Here is an 11,937-nt window from a genome sequence, read left to right on the forward strand (position 1 = left end):
TCTGCAATCTGGTCAGAGAAATGCGAGCAAAGACCTTCCCCACAATACTTAGCAAGGAGGTACCTCGGTAATTGCTGCAGTCACTGTGATCCCCTATATTTTTGTACAAGGTGACAATGTTTGAATCACGCATGTTTTCAGGCGCAGATCGTCCCTTCCAACAGAGACACAGAAGTTCATGGAGATGCTGCAGCAGAGCCGCTTTTCCACTTTTGATGATTCCAGGTGGAATGCCATCATTTCCCGGGGCTTCATCACTGGCAAGACGGTCAATGGCGTTGTTGAGCTCTATGGTGGTGTCGCTGTCCAGCTCCTCCATGACAGGGAAGTCTGGAATGGCGCTGAGAGCTACTTCAATGACAATGTTCTCCGTTATGTAGAGTTCAAGGTAATGCTCCACTCACCTTTCCAGCTGCTTGTTAGGTTCAGTGATGATCACCCCTGTCTTTGTCTTCAAAGGTGCTGATTTAGTTACTGCTGGGCCCAGTGCTCTCTTTTTTTTTTATTCATTCATGTGATGTGATCATCACTGGCTAAGCCAGCATTTATTGCCCATTCCTCATTTCCCATGAGAAGGTGGTGGTGAGCTGCCTTCTTGAACCGCTGCAGTCTGTGTGAGGTAGGTACACCCACAGTGCTGTTAGGAAGGGGGTTCCAGGATTTTGACCCAGCAACAGTGAAGGAAAGGCGATATAGTTCCAAGTCACGATAGTGTGTGGCTTGGAGGGGAACTTGCAGGTGGTGATGTTCCCATGAATTTGCTGCCCTTGTCCTTCTAGTTGGTAGAGGTTGCGGGTATGGAAGGTGCTGTCTAAGGAACCTTGGTGTGTTGAATTCCTTCATATGTCCTTCTAGCATCCCCCAGATTCAGTGGCAGATTGAATACTGTTGCAGTGTTTTAACCAGTATTGATTGGTGCAGTGCCGAGCAGTCTGCAAAGACTAGTTTCTGGTAGTTCTGAGAGCGTCTAGAGTTTGTCTGCTGGGGACGGGTTTGTAGTTCATGAGGGCTCTCTTCTTAGTTACTTAACTGACTCCATTTCAGTCCAATAAGCCTCAAACCAGTCAGCATTCCTCCCATCTCTTTTCCCGTGCAGAGTTGTAGATGGCGGCGTGCAGATGATTCCACTTTGACACCGCACTGGGGCCTTGGGTGTTGTCTGAAAGAGCCTGATCGAGGATGTTGAGGAACTCCTGGGTCCTTTCTGGATCAGTGATTCGGCAAGTGTTGATCCGTGAAGGACCTTTCTTCTTGGATGGGTGAAGCTTCCTTGTCTGAAGCCTGACCTTGCTCCGCACCAGGGAGTGGTCAGTGTCACAGTCAGCGCTGTGATAGCTGCGTGTGATGAGGACACTGTTGAGGGTGGTACGTCTGGTGATGTTAAGTTCTAGCTGGTGCCAGTGGCGTGATCTTGGATGGCTCCAGGACACCTTGTGGCACAGCTTGAACTGGAAGTAGCTGTTTGTCACACAGGGTCCATGGTGACAGCATAGATCCAGCAACCTCTGTCCATTTTTGTTAATCTTGCCAATCCCCTGGTGCCCTATGCTCGTTGGCCAAGCTATAGTCAGTACCACAGTTGCGTTGAAATCCCCTAGAAGATACAATCCCTCAGTGCTGGGAATTCTACTGATGGCAGCGTCAAGTGTCTCATAGAATTGATCCTTGACATCTGGGGTGGAGGTGAGTGTCGGGACATAGATGCACATGAGATGAACTGGGCCCGCGCTTGTTGACAAGTGAAGAGTATGAAGTCTCTCTGAGCCTACTGTGGGTGGTTCACTCATCACAAGTAGCGTGTTTTTTTACTGTGAAACCCACTCCATGCTCACGAGTTGCCTCTTGGGCTATCCCCTGCCAGAAGAAGGTGTCGTGTTTCTCTTTGAGGGATCCACTTTGAACGAGTCTAGTTTCTTGCAGCACAGCAATGTCCACATTGAGCCTTGTGAGTTCTTTGTCGATCACAGCTGTCTTGTGTGTGCCATCAACCTGCAGAAGGTTGTCAGTAAGGCCAGGACACATGGTCCTCACATTCCAGCTTGTGATGCGAAGGACTGGTGTCTTCTTTGTTAAGTTTGTCTTGCCTGGTGCATAGATTATCGAACCGCCTGTTGAGAGATGACTCTCTGAGCTCCAAGCACCCATTGAAGCAAGTAGGTCGTGGCAGGACAGCAGTTAACTGAGTGGGTGGTCGCTATCCAATGAGACATGATGATCTCTCCCTCTGTCAGAAGTAACCCCTGGTGCTCATACTCTACACCAATTGAGTGAGAGCTTACAATCAGTAACTGTTTCTTCCCGTGTTGTGCTAATGTTTAACCACAAAGCTGAAGTGTCCTCTCCAGGGCACATGCCTGGGCAAATAGTATGGAGACACTGAGCATCAGGACACCCTCTCAGCATTGCTAGTATTGTCCAAAGGAAAGGACAAAAACAGTACTGTTTGGTATTGCTCTGCTGTAGGAGTTGCTGGAAAACTACCTGATAAGTAACAGGTAACCGCCTATGGGACTCCACTCCGGATTTACTGTCCAGGTTTACTCCCTCAGCCTTCTTCTCTCTCAAGACATCCACAGGGAAGTGAGACTTTTTGCCCATAGCTGGGGCTCTGTTTCTTGGAATCAGGATGGAACCACACACCAGTGGGCCTGCATGACATGCACAAAGATATCACACACTGCCCCAACCCTGTGACAGCTCAGAGAGATACCCTGATGATAATACACCCCACAGGAACATCACAAACAGCCCCCTCCCAAGGACAGCACAGGGTCAGACACTGCACACACTGCAACAACAGTGACATTACTGTATTAGTTCCTCCATTCTGAAAAACAAGCATTCATCCTACTGTATGCTTTCTGTCCCTCAGCCAATTTTGTGTCTATGCTGCCACTGCCCCTTTAATCCCATCTGCTCCAATTTTGTTAACAAGTCTATTTTATGGTACTTTTTCAAACACAATTTTGAAGTCCAGACACACACCATCAACCTCACTACCCTGGTCAACTCTCTGTGAAACTTCATCAAAGAAATTAATTAATTATTTCAGACACAATCTTCTGTTAACCAATCTGTACTGGCTGTCATTTATTAGCCCATGTTCTACCAAGTGACAGTTATTTTTCTCCTGGATATTTGTCTCCAAAAGTTTCCCCACCACCGACATTAGACTAACTGGTCTGTAGTTCCTGGGTTTATCTCTCATTTTAAACAGGGCTGTAAAATTAGCAATCCTTGCAGACTTATCTTTTAATTCTGGAAAGTCTATTGTGGACAATCTCTTTGGGAATGACTTTAACCAATTAAAGCAACAGGAAACTTGATTAATAAGTCCAGAACTTTTATTGAGAGGAAAATAGTGCTTAATAATTGAAAGCAAAATTATCTCGAACAAACTTGGACTATATAACTTTACAGCTCTCGCAGGTGTGTGGACAGATCGAGCTTGGTCTCAGAGTGTCACGGTCCTCTTTGTCCAGCCTGGATCCCTCATCAGGTGGAGAACTTGGTTGATGATCTGAGCCTTTACCCCTGAGGTCTTCCAGTGTTCCTGCACACTGAAACCTTACAAGCTCCCTCCTTTTAACCCCTGGATGGCCATCACACCACCTTGTAAAATAAGGTCCGAGCTGTTGCTAGGTACATTTAATAAGTTCTTAATGATGTCTTCCACGAACAGTCACCTGTCCTCAGAATCTCAGACATGAGTACAATGGAGTGGTTTCACACTGTCTCCCAATCTGATCTGAAACAAGTTTCCTATTCATTAAATCGAGACTGTTGAAGGTCACTATGTACCATACCATGGGTTTTATCAGGTGTCCTAGAAAGGTCCATTGTTTGAATACGTTTCGCTGAAACTGCCCTTTCCCACACAGACACAGAAACTCACAGTAATTAGATTGAACTAACTTTAAATGAAAACCCATTCTCTCTAAAATGATTATTGATTCATTATTTATAACTCAATCAAGGTTCATTACCTTTACAATCATCTGTTTCATGATGGGTAGCTACTCATTAATTATACAGGATATAAACGTTAGTACTGAACACAAAATGGCTCCTTCGGTCATGTGTTAATTATAAAATGGCTTCCTTGACCTTATTAGTTATTACAACAGATACATTATAAAAATGGTTAAGTTAAACTGAGATCGAACTATGTAAGCTTACCTGCATCCTCCAGTCCTCTGGCATCATTCCCATATTCAAGGAGGATTGAAAGATTGTGGTTCAAGTCTCCACTATTTCCACCCTTAATTCCCTCAGCAACCCAGGATGCAGCCCATCCAGACCGAGTGACTTTTCTACTATGAGCACTGCCAACCTTGTAAGTATCTCCTCTTTATCTATTTTCATCCCCTCCAATTTCTCCACATCCTCCTCCTTTACTGTGACATTTGCACAATCTGCTTGTTTTGTGACAGATGCAATGTACTTAATTAGTGCCTCAGGCACGCTCTCTGCCTCCACAGGATCTCCTAATTGACCCACCCTTTCATTGACTGTCCATATGTTGGTAAAAGACTTCAGTGTTCCCAGTTATGTGACCTGCTCATCTTTTCTCACACACTCTCTTGCTGATCTAATTTCCCTTTTCAGAGTTCTTTGTACTTTCTGTATTCTGCTTGTTTCTCTACTGCATATGAATCCTCACAAGATTTCTATATTAATGGTTTACGAACTATTTTGTTGAAGGATTGAGTTTTGTACATTTCTCCCTCGCTCCCCTCATGGTCAGGCAGAAAGTTTAACTGCTGTGTTTTCAAACAGCAACAGCTTTATTTGAAAAGCCATTGTGACAGGATTCCGGGTTTTAATCCAGTCACAAATCTTGTTCTGATGTCTTGTGGCTCCAGCTGTCACATGACCTGTCAGAGGATGACCTCATAATTGACGCAGTCATGGAGCTGTGGGTTGATGTTTAAATTGTTTCAAAATAATTTTCCAGAAGGGCAATCAAAATGAATCGATATATAAAAGGTAGATTTTGTGAATTTGTGCTCCCAGTGGAAATTCCTGCAGAGTCTGCTGGTTTTCATATCCCCAATTCCCCACAGGAAGCTCTGTGCTCAGAGTCTGTATTCATTACATCAACATTATACAGAATCATTTCATGGCAGACCCCAGTGTGAATTGTAAACAGGTGGGTAAGTTTTAACTTTCAAAGTAACACAGAAGCAAAATACTGCAGTTACTGGAAATCTGAAATAAAAACAGAAAATGCTGGAAATACTCAGCAGGTCTGACAGCATCTGTGGAGAGAGAAACAGAGTTAACGTTTCTGGTCTGTGACCTTTCATCAGAACTGGGTTGAAATTGTCTGAGGGACTGAGATTGTGGAATCAATTTCAGAGTCAAAGACATTGTACTTGGTAAGGATAGGAAGATGGAGATTATTAAGTATAGTGCAAGAATATAGGTGCCTTTACATTATTTGAATCAACATTGATTTAACATTTGTGCTCACGAATCCTATCTTTTGATCAAAATGACACTGGTAACAATGGAAAAAGCAACACATGCATTTCACGACCACAGGACTTTGTAAAGCCTTTTACAGCCAATGAAGGACTTTCCAAGTGTAGTCACTGTACAGTACAATACAATACCCTACAATAAGGATATTTCACATTCGAGTCACACAAGTCCCAGGCAATGACTATCTCAAACAAGAGAGAACCGAACCATCTCCCCTTGACGTTCAACAGCATTACGTTTGCTGAATCCCCCACTATCAACATCCTGGGGGTTACCATTGACCAGAAAATGAACTGCAGTAGCCATATAAATATCATGGCTACAAGAACAGGTCAGAGACGAGGAATCCTGCGGCGAGTAACTCACCTCCTGACTCCCCAAAGCCTGGCCACTATCTATATGGCACAAGTCAGGAGTATGATGGAATACTCTCCACTTGCCTGGATAGTTTCAGCTCCAACAACACTTCAGAAGCTCAACGCCATCTAGGACAAAGCAGCCCACTTGATTGGCACCTCATTCACAATATTCACTCTCTCCATCACCGATGCACTGTGGCAGCAGTGTGCACCATCCACAAGATGCACTGCAGCAAGCCTCCTTAGACAGCACCTTCCAAACCCGTGACTTCTACTACCTATAAGGACAAGGGCAGCAGATGCATGGGAACACCACCACCTGCAAGTTCCCCTCTAAGCCAGACAACATCCTGAATTGGAAATATATCACTGTTCCCTCACTGTTGCTGGAACTCCCTTCCGAACAGCATCACATCGACTGCATTGGTTCAAGAAGGCAGCTCACCACCACCTTCTCCAGGGAATTAGGGATGGGTAATAAATGCAATAAATAAAAATAAAATAAATAAAAAAGACAATATCCTGTAATCCCCAAAAGTAGAAAATACATATGAAAATGAAAATATAATAAAGCACAGTCAGCATGGATTTCACAAAGAAAGTCTTGATTAATCTTATCTTTGAAGAATCAACAGCAAGAGTAATACAGCAGATGTAGAAGAGTTTAAGTTAACAAAGCCTCATCCTTTTATGTGCTCAAACCAACAAATTGTGGGTTAACAAACAAGCACACTAACTGACAGAGCTGGGTGATGTTCTTTCTAGATTACCCTAAAGCAGGGTGTTAATGAGTTAAATCTTCAAGTTGCTGCAACCATTGAGCACTATCAGTTTTACTGTTACAAATGAAGGGTCGAACATTCATTGTGAATCTATCGAAACAGTCTGGTCTTGCACACTGCAGACGCATCCATGTCATCACGAACCAACTCTCCTACAATTGATGCAGTTATTTGACTTTTCGCCATTAGCTCCATGGAAATAATTTTCAAAGATTTAAATTCTAAGAAGTTTTGTTAATATTCAGCCCTTGAGAAGAAACCATTGCCTGGCCACAGTGGAGAAAGCATTGAATATAAAACAGTAGACTACCAGGTAACACAGAGAAAGCTTATCAGCTGATCTATAATTGCTTAGTTTTCTTACTTTTGCTCTTGCTATTTGGTTTTTCATCATTTTCAGCTCCTGACTGTGGATATTATTGTGATTAAATGTGAAAAGATGCACTGTGTCTCAGCCCCGGTATATTGGCTCTTTCTCTATACAGTGCTGTATACACTCAGATACAGACAGTGTCTCTCCCTCCCTCAACTTTCCAGCCCTGACGGTGCAGAAAGTGCTGCTCAAAGTTACACATTCTGACTGTTTGCAGTTGATTAGTGAGAGATTATTAACGTATCCTTCTGCAGCGCTGCCTCGGTTAATAACAGCAGATCGAAGTCACATTTCAGATACAGACACAGACGCATCAATTATTCACTCTTTCCCAGAATGAGTGAGGCCGGGACAAGCAGCAACATTCCAGCCCCACACTCTGCAATTACCCAGCACCAGCGGAAAGCAGTGAATACAGATTCAATCAGTGGGTTAATGTCCATTACCGGGATGCAAGATTCCACAGCCCAGGACAAACATCCCCAACCACCGAGAACAAGCTCAGGAAAACCCGGGGGAGTTAATATCCCAGTCACTGAGCATTCCAGTAACATTGAACAAGTTCCTGAACTGAGTGAACCTTTCAAAGTACAGAAGTGATGACGAGGTCAAAAAGATCTGAACAGTTGAGGTGACTGAGCGGTTTCAGCTTCTCTGTTCAGGTTGCAGCTTTCACTGGAGGCATGAGTTTAAAACCCACTTCTGACAACTTGATTTTCAGTTACTTTGCAGAGCTTCCTTGAAGGTTTGAGGTAGAGTAAATACTGAGGAACTGTTTCTAACTGCTGAACGGTCAATAACGAAGGTTACAGATTTAAGGTGACTCACAAAACCAGAAGGAACATGAGGAAAAATTCCTTTCTGCAACGTGTGGTTAGGATTTCAGTTATGTGGATAGATTGGAGAAGCTGGGGTTGTTCTCCTTAGAGAGGAGATTTGATAGAGGTGCTCACAATCATGAGGGGCTGTGACAGACCGGATATAGAGAAACTGTTGGTAGAAGGATTGAGACTCAGGTAAAAGCTGTGGCTCAGTTGGTCACACTCACCTCGAAATCACAAGCTTCTGGGTTCAGATTTCATAGCTGACACTCCAGTACAGCACTGAGGGTGTTGAAGGTGCTGCCTGTCAGGTGTGATGTTAAACCAAGACCTGGTCTGCATGTTTGGGTGAATGTAAAAGATCCCATGCTGCAATTTCAAACAAGTGAAGAGCAATTCTCCCTGGTGTTGTGATCAATATTTGCCCCTCAATCAGATCAGTTGGTCATTATCACATTGCTGTTTGTGGGTATTAGCTGCTGCATTTCTGACATTACAACAGTGATTACACTTCAAATGTATTTCATTGTCTGCAAACTGCTTTGATATATCCAGTGGTCTTGAAAGGTGCGATATAAATACAAGTCTTTTCTTTCTTTATCACAACACGTCGCTGTGTAAAAAATGCTTCCTCATGTCACCTCTGGTTCTTCTGCCAATCACCTGATATCTGTGTCCTCTGCTTACTGACCCTTTTACCACTGGATACAGTTTCGCCTTATTTAAAATGATTTTGAACAAATGTGTCAAATCTCTTCTGAACTTTCTCTGCTGCAAGGAGAACAACCCCAGCTTCTCCAATCTCTCCACATAACTGAAATCCCTCACCCAGCTACCATTGTGGCAAATCTCTTTTTTATTCTTTCATGGGATGTGGGCATTGCTGGCAAAGCCAGCATTTATTGCCCATCCCTAAATGCCATTGGGAAGGTGGTGGTGAGCCGCCTTTTTGAGCCGTTGCAATACGTGCTGTTAGGAAGGGAGTTCCAGGATGTTGATCCAGTGACAGTGAAGGAATCATGATATAGTTCCAAGTCAGGATGGTGTGTAGTTTGGAGGGGAACTTGCAGATGGTGGTGTTGCCATTCATCCAATGTCCATATAGGTGGTCGAGGTCGTGGTGGATGGCGTGCTGATCAAGTGAGCTGTTTTGTCCTGGATGGTGTTGAGCTTCTTTGGTGTTGTTGGAGCTGCACTCATCCAGGCAAGTGAGGAGCCTTTCATCACACTCCTGACTTGTGTCTTGGAGATGGTGGACAGGACGTGAGTGATTCACAGTAGAATTCCCAGCCTCTGACCTGCTCTTGAAGCTATGGTATTTATATGGCTGTTCCAATTCAGTTTCTGTTCATTGGTAACCCCCAGGATGTTGATCGTGAGGGATTCAGCAATGACAATGCCATTGAATGTCAAGGGGAGATAGTTAGATTCTCTCTTGTTGGAGATGATAATTTTGGGAATTGATAGGAAGCTGCTTCATGGTTGGTGGAACAAACGCCCGCCCTTGGGGTGGAGCCAACAGCTGCATCCGTCCAATAACAGACAGAGTGGAAGTACTGTATCATGCCTTGTTAGTTCAGTTGGTAGAGCATGAGACTTTTAATCCCAGGGTCTTCGATTTGAGACCCTTGTTGTGTGGTTGTTCTTCCCTTTTTCAGACTTCGTCAGCAGAAAGTTCAAGGAGTGTGTCTGGTCCATTTCCCACACATCTGCCCTCCCCTCTTCCCATCCCTCCCAGAAACGCCACGGGTTTCCCCTTGTCCTTACTTTCCACCCCACCTGCCTCCACATCCAAAGGATTATCCTCCGCCATTTCCACCACCTCCAGCGTGATGCCACCACCAAATGCATCTTCCCCTCCCCTGTCAGCATTCCGAAAGGTTCGTTCCCTCTGCAACACTCTGGTCCACTCCTCCATTATCCCCAATACCTCGTCCCCTTCCCACGGCACCTTCCCATTCAATCGCAGGAAGTGTAATAGCTTCCCTTTTACCTCCTCTCTCCTCACTATCCAAGGCCCCAAACACCCCTTTCAGGTGAAGCAGCGATTTACATGTACTTCTTTCAATTTAGTGTCCTGTATTATCTGTTCACAATGCGGTCTTCTCTAAATTGGGGAGACCAAACGCAGATTAGCTGACCGCTTTGTAGAATACCTCCACTCAGTCCGAAAGCATGACCCTGAGCTTCTGGTTGCTTGCCATTTCAACTCTTCCCCCTGCTCTCATGTCAACATTTCTGTCTTTGGCCTGCTCCAGTGTTCCAGTGAACATCAACGCAAGCTCGAGGAACAGCACCTAATCTTTCGATTCGTCACTCCACAGCCTTGTGGACTGAACCTTGAGTTCAATAACCTCAGAACATGACTGGTGTCAGGCAAACCCAGCCAACCCACCTGCCAAGACTGAGGCACACATGATTTTGCCACATGAACATTAAAACTTAAAATTGCAAGCGCCTGACTGGAAAGAAATTTGCATAGTAACAAACAGTATTGAAACAAAGGGACGCAGTCTTTTGCTTCCCCAATACACAGCAGAAGTGGTCAGACCAGTTTTAGTCACATGACTAGTTGGCTGTTGGTTTTTTGAACTTGCCACAGATTTGAACTCAGAACAACATGTGCTCCCGGATGGGGCAGACGCTCTCCAGTCCTGCCTGCCTCCATCTCTTTCCCACAGAACTGAACCTTGTGAAAACATGTGAATCTCAAAGAGAGAAAAGTCTCCAACATGTACAAGGTTTAAGTAGAATACTGGGCCCTACGAAATGCAAGAAATACCTACAAATGTGCCATACCGTGAGCTCGAAGCACATTAACAAGATAATGCCTCAAACTGTTCCACTTTATCTTTTATTTTTTCTGTCCCTAGCTGCATCTGTATATCACGTGTGCATGCTAGCATGGGTGCATCGTATATCTGTCGGCATGAACCGTATTAAAGTTTAAGCAAGTTTAATAAGTTGCACTTTTCTTCTTTAAACCAAAGAAAGCCTGTTTGTGTTCATTTCTTTGCATTATAATTGGAAAGCTGTGAACAAGGATTCACAAAAGGGGGAGCACAAAACACAGTGTGTTTAAAACCATGTGCTTGTTTTTCATGTAGTCAGAGCTGCTCATTATTCTGCTATTAACACTCTCTCTGGACAAATGCTTTGTCTTTGACCACAAGCATTAACGGACTCTTTGCCTTTGTCCCAGGACAACTTTGTTATTTAATCTTTTCTGCACTCTGCCCTATCAAAACCCTTCCCCTTTGTTCTCTCCCACAGGCACCTCTCCTTCACTTGTTTAAAACCTAATTCTTTTCTAACCTTTGGCAGTTCTGGTGAAAGGTCACAGACTTGAAACTTTAACTCTGTTTCTCTCTCCACAGATGCTGCCAGACCTGCTGAGTATTTCCAGCACCTTTGTTTTTATTTCAGATTTCCAGCATATGCAGTATTTTGCTTTTACTATATCAGAAAGTCTCTCCTTGATTCAGGACTCTCGCGTCTCTCCAGCGTCTCGCTGCTAAAGATTGAACTTTATCTCATTTCACTCTCAGCTCTGGGTCAGTGTGGATCAGTGGGACTTCTGGCTGTCTCCCGCTTCACATTCCATCAGTGCTGAGAAAACAATGGGAAATATTACTCATGTTGTGTTCTGTAAATTTTGACAAACACTTGAATGTAAATATTGTCTTCCAAAGCAATGAGCGAAGGCTGGTTTTAGTGTGTGGCTGAAATAGATCAGCTGGATTTGTATTGCACTAAAAATCGCAGTTCTTGGTTCAATCCCAGGTTTTGGCACTTTCAACCTCTCCTGTGTCTTTTTCTTTGGCTCCAATTGTCAAGCTGCATGATTTACTCTGAAATTAGCACCAGAGGATCAAGGCACCAGCGAGCATGAGGAGCTGAAATTAGCACAGATCAAATACACTTAATATTTCTGACTGAAGATGGTTGCAAATGCTTCAGTTTTGCCTTTTGCACTGACGTGCTCAGCACCACCATCATTGAGGATGTGGGTGTTTTTGGAGCCTCCTCATCTTGTTAGTTATTAAATTATCCACCACCATTCACGACTGGATGTGGCAGGACTGTGGAGCTGTGATCTGATCCTGAGGGAGATA

This window comes from Heterodontus francisci, chromosome 50 (genome assembly GCF_036365525.1).
Source record: "Heterodontus francisci isolate sHetFra1 chromosome 50, sHetFra1.hap1, whole genome shotgun sequence".
In the NCBI taxonomy this organism is placed as follows: Eukaryota; Metazoa; Chordata; class Chondrichthyes; order Heterodontiformes; family Heterodontidae; genus Heterodontus; species Heterodontus francisci.